This window comes from Macrotis lagotis, chromosome 1, assembly GCF_037893015.1.
Source record: "Macrotis lagotis isolate mMagLag1 chromosome 1, bilby.v1.9.chrom.fasta, whole genome shotgun sequence".
Lineage (NCBI taxonomy): Eukaryota > Metazoa > Chordata > Mammalia > Peramelemorphia > Peramelidae > Macrotis > Macrotis lagotis.
The window spans coordinates 836729685-836743043 of NC_133658.1; positions in this window are offsets into that span (position 1 = coordinate 836729685).

Below are 13359 nucleotides of genomic sequence, written 5' to 3' on the forward strand. Positions count from 1 at the left end.
ACTTTTTGAATACCTTTGCAAATGGGTGTACAAATTTAAAGGTCTGCTAAATATGCATCAATATTTGTGAGGTTTACTGCATGCAAAACTTCAAACTCAGTATTGAGAGATGAATCTAGATTCACTTTTGGTTTAAGTGCAAAAAGAAGAGGAGGAAGAAGAAGAAGAAAAAGAAGAGGACAAAAATTAGGAGAAAAATAGTAAACGGAAGAGAAGGAGGCAGGAAAAGAGGGGATGAAGAGGAAGATGAAGAAGAGAAAGATGAGGAGGTAGAATGAGAATAGATCAAACAGAAGTTAATGACTCCATTTCACAATAAAAAATATTAGAAAAAACTAAAATACTGAAAAAAACGAGAAAATGTTCTTAAATTCAGAATAAAAGTCAAAAAGAGACCATTTAAACTCATCGGACTCTAAAAGAGGGCTACTCATATTTTTTAGACCCATCTCCTCCTAAAAAAATTTCAGATGGAAAAAGAATATCAGAACCAAATTTCAGATCTTTAATGCCAAAGAAAAAAAATACTTTCAGAGTGGCTAGGTGGCACAGTGTATAGAGCACCAGTCCTGGAGTCAGGAGTCCCTGAGTTCCAATCCAGCCTCAGACACTTTATAATTACTTGGCTGTGTGGCCTTGTGCAAGTCACTTAACTTTTGCCTTTGAAAAAAATACTTTAATTGGTGAAAAGGAAAGAGTTCAAGTATGAATGAACTCTGGTTAGGATCACAGAAGACCTAGCTTCTTCTATTATTAAAGAAAAGAGATCGCAGAAAACAAGATTTTAAAAGGCAAAAGATATGTGCTAGCAATAATTCATAACAGATGTATGTATATGTCTCTCTCTCTCTCTCTCTCTCTCTCTCTCTCTCTCTCTCTCTCTGTGTGTGTGTGTGTGTGTGTGTGTGTGGAGTGGGGGAAGGATTCTATAAGGAATAGAATGAACTTTTGGTGAAATAATTGACTTTCATGAATTCCTGATGAAAAGACCAGAACTGAGTGGTGTATTTTGAAATACAATGACAAGAATCAAGAAAAACTTAGAAGTGTAAATTAATTTGGGCAACTTAATGATGCAGTATAATTATGAAACACTAACATTCTAATAGGGGAAGGAGAAACAAGTTCCTTTTTAGATACTTAAAGCCTATAACTTTAATGTGTATAATTAAGAAAAAGGGTGAGGCAGAGTCAAGATGGCAGAGTAAAGGCAGGGTCTCACTCCAACTCTCCCTAAACCACTTCAAATATCTTTAAATAATGACTCTAACAAAATTCTAGAGTGACAGAACCTACAAAAAGACCAAGGGAAACAATTTTCTAACTCAAGATAGCTTGAAAGATCAGCAGGAAGGGCATACTGCACCAGGGTTAGAGAGGAGGACAGAACAGCTTGAGTCACCCCAGAGCAAATCAACTTCAGCCATTCAGGAAGAGGAAGACAAGCTGGTTGATTCTTGTCCTTCATTATCAAAGAAAATCAAACTGGAGTGCTTACTAAACTTCCATGTGTCATGTTTCCTTGAGCTGCTTCAATTCTGTCTTTCTCATAGAGTGCAGCACCCTCACTGATGAGGGCACACCATGCTGGGTGGTCCTGTGTCAGTGTCTTTCATCAATTCTAAATTACTTCAATGAGACCTTTAGGGTGTCTCAGTATTGCTTCTTCTGACCCCCTTGTGAGTGCTTGACCTGTGTGAGTTCTCCATAAAATAGTCTTTTTGGCAAGCATACTTTTATTTTTTTGCAAGGCAAATGGGGTTAAGTGGCTTGCCCAAGGCCACACAGCTAGGTACTTAAGTGTCTGAGACTGGATTTGAATCCAGGTACTCCTGACTCCAGGGCTGGTGCTTTATCCACTGCGCCACCTAGCTGCCCCTGGCAAGCATACTTTTGGCATTCTAAACAGCGTACCCAGATTCTAAGAGCTGCGCTCTCTGTAGTAATGTTGAAATGCTAAACAGTTTAACTCGATAAAGGACCTCAGTGACTGGTATCTTCTCCTGCCAGGTGATCTTTAGAATTTTCCTAAGACAACTTAAATAGAAACAATTTAGTTTCTTGACATGACGCTGGTAGACTGTCCAGGTTGCACAGATGTGACAATGAGGTCAGCATTACGGCTCTGTTGACCTTCATTTTCGTAGTTAGTCTAAAACCTCTTCTCTCCTTCACTTTCTTTAAGGTCTCAACCTTATTGTCATTGTCTTTCTCCCTGGAAAGGTCACTGCATGGCAAGTGAACTTGTCTACAGTATTCAAGACTTCTCCATTTGCTGTAATCATTGATTCCACATATGAATGGTGTGGTGTTGGCTGATGGAGCACGTATGTTTTCTTGATGTTAATTGTTAGATCAAAATTAGCAGAAGCAGCAGAGAATTGACCCATACTCTGATGCATCTCAACTTCAGAGACTGTATTGAGGCACAATCAACTGCAAAAAGAAGATTATGGATCAATACTCCCTCCACTTGTAACCTTTTCAAGTTGAAGAATTTACCATCAGTGCAGTAGCTAACCTTGATGCCATGTCTATCCTTAGTAACAGCATTTGATAACATGGCAGAAAACATCATGCTAAAAATCAAGGGAGTAAGGATACATCCTTGTTTCACTCCATTGGTGACCAGGAAATCTCCAGAGCTTTATTCACTATCCAGAATCTGGGCATGCATGCCATCATGAAAATTTCCATAAACCCATACAACTGATGAATCAAAGACCTTGGTTAAATCTATAAATGTTATATACAGAACTCTTTTCTGTTCCTGACATTTTTCCTGGAGTTGTCGATCAGCAAGCACCATATCAACTGTTCCTTGACCCTTTCTGAAACCACACTGACTCTCAGGGAGGTAATCATCTTTCAGGTGAAGGATCAGTGTATTGAGAAGAACTCTGGCAAGAATCTTACCAGCAAAGACTAAAAGATAAATACTCCTATGATTATCACAGGACAATCTATTCCCTTAACCTTTATAGCACTGGACAATGAAGTTAATTTTTGTTTTGTTTTTGCAAAGCAGTGAGGTTAAGTGACCTGCTCAGGGTCACACAGCTAGGTATCTGATGCAAATTTGAACTCAGGGCCTCCTGACTCCAGGGCCAGTGTTCTATTTACTGAGCCACCTAGCTGCCCCCAATGGAAATATTATTGAATTCTTACAGGATAACCTCTTCATGCCACATAACCTGGAAAATTTTAATCAGCTTCTGGGTTAGCAATGGACTCCCCCCACCTTAAAGATCTCACCTGGAATAGAATCAGCACCAAGTGCTTTGCCACTTGAAAGGAGCCTGATGGTGTTCAAAACTTCTTTTTCTTGAAGTTGGAACTTCAGCTAGGGACAAATTAATCTCAACTTTGGGTAAATGGTCAATGGCTTCTGTGTTGATTGATGGTGGTCTGTTAAGAACACTATTGAAATGTTCAGCCCATCTCTCTAGGATCATGTCCCATTGTTGATCAATGTGGATCCATCAGCACTGTTCAGCTGAGATGCAGCAATGGTCACTGACTCATAAATAGCCTTCAGGGTATCATAAAAGCACTTTTATTACTATCTGCATAAAACTGAATTTCATCTGCCTTCTTACCAAATCAAGATACCTACATTTCTCTTAAGTTCTTAAGTTTTGATGGAATTAAAAACTGCTTTAGAAATGGATGAACTATCCTGCTGGTAAACCCTGTGAATTTGTTATTTTTTCCTTTTAGCAGTTCTGAATTTCTCCATTATTTTCATCAAACCAGTCTTGATGCTTATCAGTATTCTTACCCAGATAAGTTCCAACTTCAATAAGCTGCCCTTTGTCTGCCCATCTTGTTTCATTCAGGGCTACTATTTGGATATGATGCCTGCTGAGTTCTCTTGCAACAAGATCTGTTTTTCTTTCAGGTCTATTGGATTTTGTGTTGTCTATGAATGTGCACATGTTCCATGCACCGACGGTGAGTGAAATCTTCTCTGAAGAAATTTTTGTAGATTTTTTTGTGTCTTTATTGACTTGTGGGATCCCCACCTGACACATTAATCAGGCCAGGGTTGAGTAATCAGACAATTTTGGGGGAACCTTTCAAGACCCTTCCTCACAATAGGAGGTATGCAGCGTGATCCTTAAAAGGACTGCTTGGTTGCCCAGGGGGTTGACGAATCTCACTGTTGCTTTCAGTGTGAAAACGACCTTATGGCCTAGCCACCTGTGTCAGGGTTGTTACTACAGCTCCTAGTGTCTGTACCTGCTGTTTCATCACTAGCCTGTTGCTACAGGACTTTGGGGAGTGGTAAAGTATGTGTGGTGTCTTTTGATATGTGTGTGTGTAAATTGGATTTAGGTAGTTGCAGAAAGTCATCCATCTCAATCTTTCTTCCAAACTCATCATGATCCAGGATTGCAAGACAGAGTTAAGGCAACTGGTGATGATTCTAGATGCAGTGGATGACTTTGGCGTCTGCGATGTCTAACCAAACTCTAAGTATTCCACAGCAACTGCTTTAGCTGCTATCATGGCTATTGGAAAAGGCAAATCATTGGAATGTAGTGTTCTTATCTGCCCATTCCACCATGGAAGACTTCACATGCTTGGGGTAGACACCCCCCACAATGTACTGATGAGTTTGAGACTCTGTCAGTTACCCTCCACCTTGTTTAAACTGCCTGCTGAAATAGTTTTCTGGGGTGGAGTTGTGGGGCTTCTTGGAGTCACAGTTGAGATTTAGGTGACTCAGGTGGACATCAAAGGTAGAAAACAGCTCTGAAAAGGGCTTGACAGCCCTCACACACACAAACACACAAGATCAGTTCTTGGGAACCATTGTAACAGCATCAGCAGCTGCTTCTGGAATTCTTAGTCTATAGATGGCCAGAAGGAGATTACAGAGGTTTTTTTTCTATCCCTGAGGCAGGACTCTATTGCTTTGCCTATATTCAGATCTGCCTAGAGCTCCAGTCCCAGGAAGAGGAAGAGAAGCACAACAGAGCTTATTGTTATAGTGGGGCAGGGGCTCTCTTCCCAGGTCCAGGGCAGAAAGGAGTACTTGTGGTCACCCACAGACCAGAGCATACATAGGTCAGGAAAGTAGTTATATCTTCTCATTAGAAGAACTGAAAACTTGCAGGTCCCTAGAAATATCTCAGAAAACAGCTGCAAAACCCTTTCAAAGCTTGGAACACTGTGTCCTCTACCCTAGAAGCAGAGCCGCACCTTAACAAAGAGTTAAAATCAAGTCATCACTGAGAAAATGAGCAGGTGTAGGAGAAAAAAAATCTTATCATAGAAGGTTAGTTACTATGATCATAGGAAGGTCAAAACACACACTCAGAAGAAGATAAAAAAGTCAAAGCTTCTGCATCTGAGAAAAATATGAATTGGGCTCAGGTGTTCGTAAAGCTCAAAAAGGACTTTGAAAATCAAGTAAGGGAGGTAGTTGAAAAATTTGAAAGAGTAATGAGAGGGATATGGGAAAATCATGAAACCCAATTCAGTATCTTGGAGAAGGAGATACTAAAAATTTAAAGAAAAGAACATCTTGAAGACCAAACTGGGCCCAATGGAAAAAGATGTTCAAAATCCACTGAGGAGAATTCCTTAAAAAAGTAGAGGTGGCGAAATGCAAAAATACACTGAAGAAAATCATTTTTTTGGTAAGGCAGTGCCTTACAAATGCCTTGCCAAGAGGCTGAATTTGAACTCCTGAGTCCAGTATTGATGCTAAAATAATTCGTTAAGGAAGCTGATGACCTTGTGAGAAATTTAGAAACAATTAAGCAAAACCAAAAGTGTTAAAAACTAGAAGAAAATGTGAAATATCTCACTGGACAAATAATTGACCTGGAAAATACATCCAGGTAAGATAACTTAAAAATTATTGGACTATCTGAAAGCCATGACCAAAAAAGAGCCCAGATATCATTTTTCAAGAAATTATTATGGAAAAATGCCCTGATATTCTAGAAGCAGAGGATAAAATAAAAATTGAAATGATCCACTGATTACCCCCTAAAAGAGATCCCAAAATATAATTTGTCAGGAATTTTATAGTCAAATTTCAGAGTTCTCAAATCAAGGAGGAAATATTGCAAGCAGTCAGAAAGAAACAATTCAATTATCATGAAACCACAGTCATGATTAACACAAGATTTAGCAGCTTCTACATTAAGTTATTGTATGACTTTGAATATGATATTCTGCTAGGCAAAAGAGCTTAAAGGGAAAATATAGGCATTCAATGAAATAGAGGACTTTCAAATTTTGCTGATATAAAGGTGAGAACTGAACAGAAAATATATTCTTCAAATACAAGACTCAAAGGAAGTATAAAAGGGTAAACAGAAAAGGCAAATCATAGGAGGCTTAATGATACGGAACTATTTATATTCCTGCATGGAAAGATGATACTGAAAACTCAAATGAACTTTATCATTTATTAGGGCAGTTAGAAGGAGCATTTATTGACAAGATGCCAGTGGGAGTTGAATTTAAAGGAATTATATATTAAAAAAGATACAGTTAATGGATGAGAGAATAATCTCCTGGAGAAAAGGATAGGGGGAAGTAGATTAGGTTAGGTTATTTGACATAAAAGAGGCAAGAAAAAGCTTTTGCAGTAGAGTAGGGGGGGGCAGGTGAGGGAGTGTGATTGAGTCTTACTGTCTTTGGAAGTGGTTCAGAGAGGGAATAACATAGATGCTCAGTTGGGTATAGAAATCTATTTTATCCTAAGAGGAAAGTAGAAGAGGAAAGAAATATGAGAAAGGAGACTTAGGTGATAGAAGGAAAGGAAGATTATGGGAGCAGGTATTCAGATACAAAATACTTTTGAGGAGGGAATGGTGAAAGGGGAAAGAATAGAATAAATGGGAGTGGGGGAAATAGGCTGAAGGGAAATACAATTAACAATAGCAACTCCGGTGAAAAAATATTGAAACAAATTTCTCTAATAAAGACCTCATTTTTCAAGCATAGAGAACTGAGTTAAAAATTATAAAAGAGAAGAATCATTCCCCAGTTGATAAATGACCAATGTTTTTCAGATGAGGTTATAGATATTATTTATTTAAATTTTTTAAAACAAAGGCCCAACTCATTATTGAAAGGAGAAATGTATTTTGGAACAATTCTGAGATACTACCTTATACCTATTGGATTGACTTATTGTACAGAAAGAGAAAATGACAAATGGAGTGGCTGCAGGAAAAATGAGCCTTAATGCTCTGTTGGAGGAGTTGTGAACTGATTCAACAGTTTTGGAGAGCAATTTGGATCTATGCTCAAAAGGTTATAAAACCATTGCCTACCCTTTGACCTAGCAATGTTGCTACCAGGTCTGTATTCCAGAAGAGATGAAAAGCAGGAAGGAAATGAACCTCTATGTGTAAGGCTATTTATTGCAGCTCTTTTCTTGTGGCAAGGAACTGGAAATTGAGGGCATGTTCATTAGTTGGGGAATGGCTGAGCAAACTGTGGTATGTGATTAAGATGAATTGCCATTCAATACTGCTTTTAGATCTGTATCCTGAAGAGATCATGAAAAAGGGTAAAAATCCCACATGACAAAAATATTCATAGCAGCTCTTTTAGTAGTGGTAAAAAATTGGAAAACTGAGGGGATGCCATCAAATTGAGAAATGACTGAACAAATTGTGGTATGTGAATGTGATGGAATACTATTATTCTACAAGAAATCATGAGGTGGGGCAGTTAAGTGGCAGAATGGTTAGAGCACTGACCCTGGAGTCAGGAGGACCTTAGTTCAAATCTGACATCAGACACCTACTAATTACCTAGCTGTGTGGCCTTGGGCAAGTCACTTAACCCCAATTGCCTTACAAAAAAGAAAAAAAAGAAATCATGAGGGATGGTACTTCAGAAAATCCTGGAAAGACTTATAGAAATTGGTGCTGAGTGAAATGAAGAGAACCAAAAGAACATTATGCATGCACACCAGCAATGACATGGGATGATGATCAACTATGATGGACTTGTTAGTTTCTTTTTTCTTTTTCTGTAAAATTTTGAGTTCCACATTTTTCTACTTCCTTTCCTTCCTTCCCTCTTCTGTATAACAACAAATAATCTGTTATAGGTTACACATATGCAGTCATATTGAATGTATTTCCATATTTCATATTGTGAAATAATAATCAGAACAAAAGATCATGAGAAAGGAAAAAAATAAAGTGAATTTTTAAAAAGCGAAGCTAGTAACATAGTGAATAGAGCACCAGCCCTAGAGGCAGGCGGACCTAAGTTTAAATCTCACTCCCAAGTTCAATGCCCCTTCTAACTGCACTAATAAATGAGAACATTCACATGAGCTGTCAATGTCATCTTCCCATTCAGGAATTTAAGCAGTCCTATATCATGAAGTCCCTTATGATTTACCTTTTCTGTTGAACTTTTTTAGGCTTTTCTTGAGTCTTGTATTTGAAAATCAAATTTTCTGTATAATTCTGGTCATTTCATCAGGAAAGTATGTAAAACCCATATTTCATTAAATGTCTATCTTTTTCCCTGAAAGAGTTTGTTTAGTTTTGCTAGGTAGTTGATTCTTAGTTGTAATCTAAGCTCTTTTACCTGGCAGAATATTATATTCCAAGTCCTACAATACTTTAATATAGAAGCTGCTAAATCTTGTGTTAATCCTGTAGATGTTTCCATGATAATTGAATTGCTTCTTTCTGACTGCTTGAAATATTTTCTCCTTGACCTGAGAGCTCTGAAATTTAGCTACAATATTCCTAACAGGTTATATTTTGGGATCCCCTATTAGGAGGTGATCAGTGGATTCTTTCAATTTTTATTTTATCCTCTGCTTCTAGATATCAGGTCAGTTTTCCATGATATTTCTTGAAAAATTATATCTGGTTCTTTTTTGGTCATGTATTTCAGGTAGTCCAACAATTTTTAAGTTATCTCATCTGGATCTATTTTGCAGGTCAATTGTCTGATGAGGTATTGCATATTTTCTTCTAGTTTTTCATATTTTTGGTTTTATTGTTTTTTGATTTCTCACCAAGTCATCAGCTTCCCTTTCTTCCATTCTATATTTTAAGGAATTGTTTTCCACAGAGAGCTTTTCTATCTCCTCCTCTTTTTTGGCCAAATCTGCTTTTTAAGGCATTATTCATCTCAATGGTTTTTTGGACTTCTTCATTTTTTTTGGAAGGCAGTGGGGTTAAGTGGCTTGCCTAAGGCCACATAGCTAGGTAATTATTAAGTGCCTGAGGCCAGATTTGAACTCAGGTACTCCTGACTCCAGGGCTGGTGCTCTATCCACTGTGCCACCTAGCTGCCCCTGGACTTCTTTTTTTCCATTTGGCCCAGTCTGGATTTTAAGATGTTATTTTCTTTAGTCTTTTTGGTATTTCTTTCACCAAACTGCTGACTCAGTTTTCATAATTTTCCCACATGCTCTCATTTCTCTTACCAATTTTTCCTCTATTTCCCTTACTTGATTTTTTTGAACTCTTCCATGAACTGAGACCAATTCATATTTTTCTGGGAGGTTTTGGATGCAGAATCTTTAATTTATTTTCTTCTGAGTGTGTATTTTTATCCTTCATATGACAAAAGTAATTGTCTATGGTCAGATATTTTTCTTTCAGTTTTTTGCTCTTTTCCTCACCCTATGACTTGATTTTAACTGTTTTAAGGTGGAACTCTGCTTCCAGAATGAAGGATATAATGTCCCAAGTTTTTGAGAGTTTGTGCATCTGCTTTCAAGGCTACCTCCAAAGACCTAAAAATTTTCAATTCTTCTAAGGTTTTATGAGAGGCTATGATCTCTCCTGGCTAGTGCTCTGGTCTGTGGGTGACCACATGCACTTCTTTCTGTCCTGGAACTGTTACAAGGGTCCTTGTTCTGCCAAAATGAAAAATCAAGAAGCATGTTCCAGTTTGGATTGAGGAAAGAGTTGAGAAAATACACCTCACTTAGTCAAAGCTTTTCTTGGATGGGTACAAGTTCAGCATATGTTTCTAACACCTACTACTGAGATTTGCTAAGAGGTTCAAATGATATAATGTAAGCAACCTGCTATACAACTTACTGTCTGTGGGTGGATGTGAAGGAACGTTCTTAGAGAAGTTACTTGAGGAACTGTCCTTGATCCTATTTGACTCTATAGTCTTAGTTTCTTAACATGAGTTTGTGCTGTATATAAGATTTATGGTGACATAATCAATACATCAGATTCATTCATTCAACAAAAAATTTTAATATATGGCAGAAGTGACTTTCTTGGCATGTTAGAATAAGGGAGCAAATCTAATGAAGTCCAATTTAATTTTTACTCCTGAGCTTAAAATGCTCACATAGTAAATTTATAGACTAGTACTTGAATAAGAAAAATGTGAGTGTTTTAGTGAATTTTTGACCTCAATATGAAAAGTAACAATGCCTGACATATATCATTAGGATTTATAAAGCACTCTACCTACATTATGCCTTTTGATTCTCACATCAACTCTGTGAGTGATGTATTAGAACTAAATGACCTGCTTTGACAATATCGGAAGTAAAATCCTGGATTTGAATCCAGGTTTTCCTGACTCCCGTTCCAGCACTCAGAAAGCTACTTTATGTTATCTTTTTTTCTCTACTGCAGTTGAGGCCAGTCTAGAATGCATTGTATACTGCACCTGGAGCAGTGTCTTGGATATGTCACTTCCTTTCAGCCCCAACCCATTGCTGATGAGCAGAATACTCCTTCAATTTTAAAATGGCTCATTAATTGAGTAGATCTCTTCCCTCCCCCATGAGGAAACTCATCGGTCTGATGTGAGAGGTGGTTATTGGAAAAGTACAGAACTTAGAGGCAGAAGAGCCAAGTTTTACTCTGGGCTTGTTGTTTCGTTTTTGTATGACCTTATCTCCCCGAGTTTCCTTGGTTGTTTCATCTGTGGAGTAAGGTCATTAATCTTAAGTACCACTTCCAACATGAGGACTTACTTGATTCTCCCTTTTATTGATATTCTCTCCCCTTTTAAATTCATCTGTATTATTTTCCTTATGTGACTTTGGACAAGTCACTTAGTCTCTCTCTTCAGTCTCTTCTGCAAAACAAAGAGGATAGAATGGTATGGCTTTTAGCTCTAAATTCACAATACTTTGATTTGCATTCATGTTATGTTTCCTCAGGAGAATATAAAATTTTTGAAGGGGGACTGTTTTGCTTTTCTTCATATTCAATTGTCAAAATTATCAATAAATATTTATTTAGCAACTTTTCTGTACTGCACACAGTGCTTAGTGCTGAGGATAAAAAGTAAGTCCCAATTGATCTTTATTAGGCTTTCATAATTTGGTCTTTTCTGTCTTTCCAATCTTTTTATACTTTACTTCCCTCCACATGCTCCACCATCCAGTGACACTGGCATCCTAGGAAGACTGGTCTTTTTGCTGTTATTTGCACAAGGCACTCCATCTTTTGTCACTGGCTACCTCTCAAGCCTGAAATTGTTCTCTCTTACCTTCTCTGAAACTCCCTGACTTCCTTCAAGTCCAAGCTTATACAAGAAACCTTTCTTGATACTCCCATAATGATAGTGTTGTTCCTTTATTGATTATCTGCACTTTATCCTTTTTTACGATATTTTCCTGTGAATAAATGAATCAAGCATTTAATTAAAGGTTACTATTTGCAAAGCACTGTGCTAAAGTGCTAGACACACAAATAGAAAAGGGTTTTTTTTTTTTTTTTGGCAAGGCAAATAGGGTTAAATGGCTTGCCCAAGGCCACACAGCTAGGTAATTAATATGTGTCTGAGGTCAGATTTGAACTCAGGTACTCCTGACTCCAGGGCCGGTGCTCTATCCACTGCGCCACCTAGCCGCCCACACAAATAGAAAAGAAAGACAATTCCTGGTCTCAAAGAGCTTACTTTCTATTGGAGAAAGTGATACCACATAAATAGAATGTTTCCATTGCAAAATATATGGAAAAATTTCATGGTCCTTAGGGTACCTTAGCAGCATAGCAGATGATAATGCCTATTCTTAAATATTTCCATTGATAAATATTTAAATATTTCCCATTAATAAAATGTTGATATTGAACCATTTGATAATACCAAGGAATTTGGTGACAAAAACATTCTTTTCTAGGTCTTCAGTACCTGGAGGAGCTATTAAAGTCAACTCCTGCAGGAGTAATTGTCAGGCTGTATCTCCTTGGGGGGGGGCGTTGCTTCCAAGGATGATGGTTGCACACAGTAGGTTGGAAGCATTATCATTAAGGATCCCAGACTGTCTACGTCAGCTTCTGATGCTTATGTGTTGTGTCCCCAATTAGAGAATGAGCAATTTGAGGGAAAAGACTATATCTTTCCCTCAGAAAAAAACAAAGCATATAATCTTTCATAAGGCACTTAATAAATTAATGAAGTTGAATTGAGTAAATTAATAGTCTTCAATGTTTTGAATATTCATTTCATTAAATTGAACTGAAGAAACTAATAAGATGATTTGAGGTTAGTATTGGAGTACTAATGTGATGCTCTGATATTTATGTTCCCTTCCTAAAGTACAAATATAAAAATGCATGAACAAAATACTAGAAAATATAATCTGGGTGATTATTGCATCTCTATTTTTCTGTGTTTTTATCTCAACCCCTGTGTTTTATAAAGGAAACTCTCTTTGTGGGAGCAGACTTTTTTCAAAAGCGTTTTGGGATACTGTACTCTGGAATAGCTTGGCTAGATATTGCTGAATTTCCTTGGAACTGGCTCCAGGGATAACAGGGCGGATAAGACTGGGGAGCTGTGAGCAGAGTCACAAGCAGACTGTGCATATCTTTGCAATAAGACCTATAGGATAGATGATGGAAGAGGGAATAATAGAGGTCTAGCCTGTGAAGATGACTGACCAATAGGAATCATAAATGTTCATGGCTTTGGAGTGAGCCCCTTTAAAGGAGATTCTGAAGGCAGCATGGGTGATGTATATGTAGCAAATTACAAAAGCAACAAGTTTTGGACTTGCAGATGCAAATGGTGAACTCCCATTGTCTTGTTGAGTGAACTGTCACCACAGGACAACTTCATCAGAGCTACAGCTCTCTCTCCATGCTTACAGGTGAAGTGATTGATGATTTTGGAGTGGCAGACATACACTCTTTAAGCCAGCAGCACTGCCAGGGTTGCAATACCCATACTTCATACTGCCTTTAATTCCAACCCTTGCTAATGTCTGCTATGACACAATTTCCACATTATGTAGTAGAGAACAAATAGATATCAATGTAACAGTCTAGTGCTTTGACCGGAGAATGCCATAATCAAAGATGAGGAAGAAATAAACTCCTGGAGGAGGCAGCAAAAAAAAAAAAGGAAAAAAAGAGAAGCTAAATA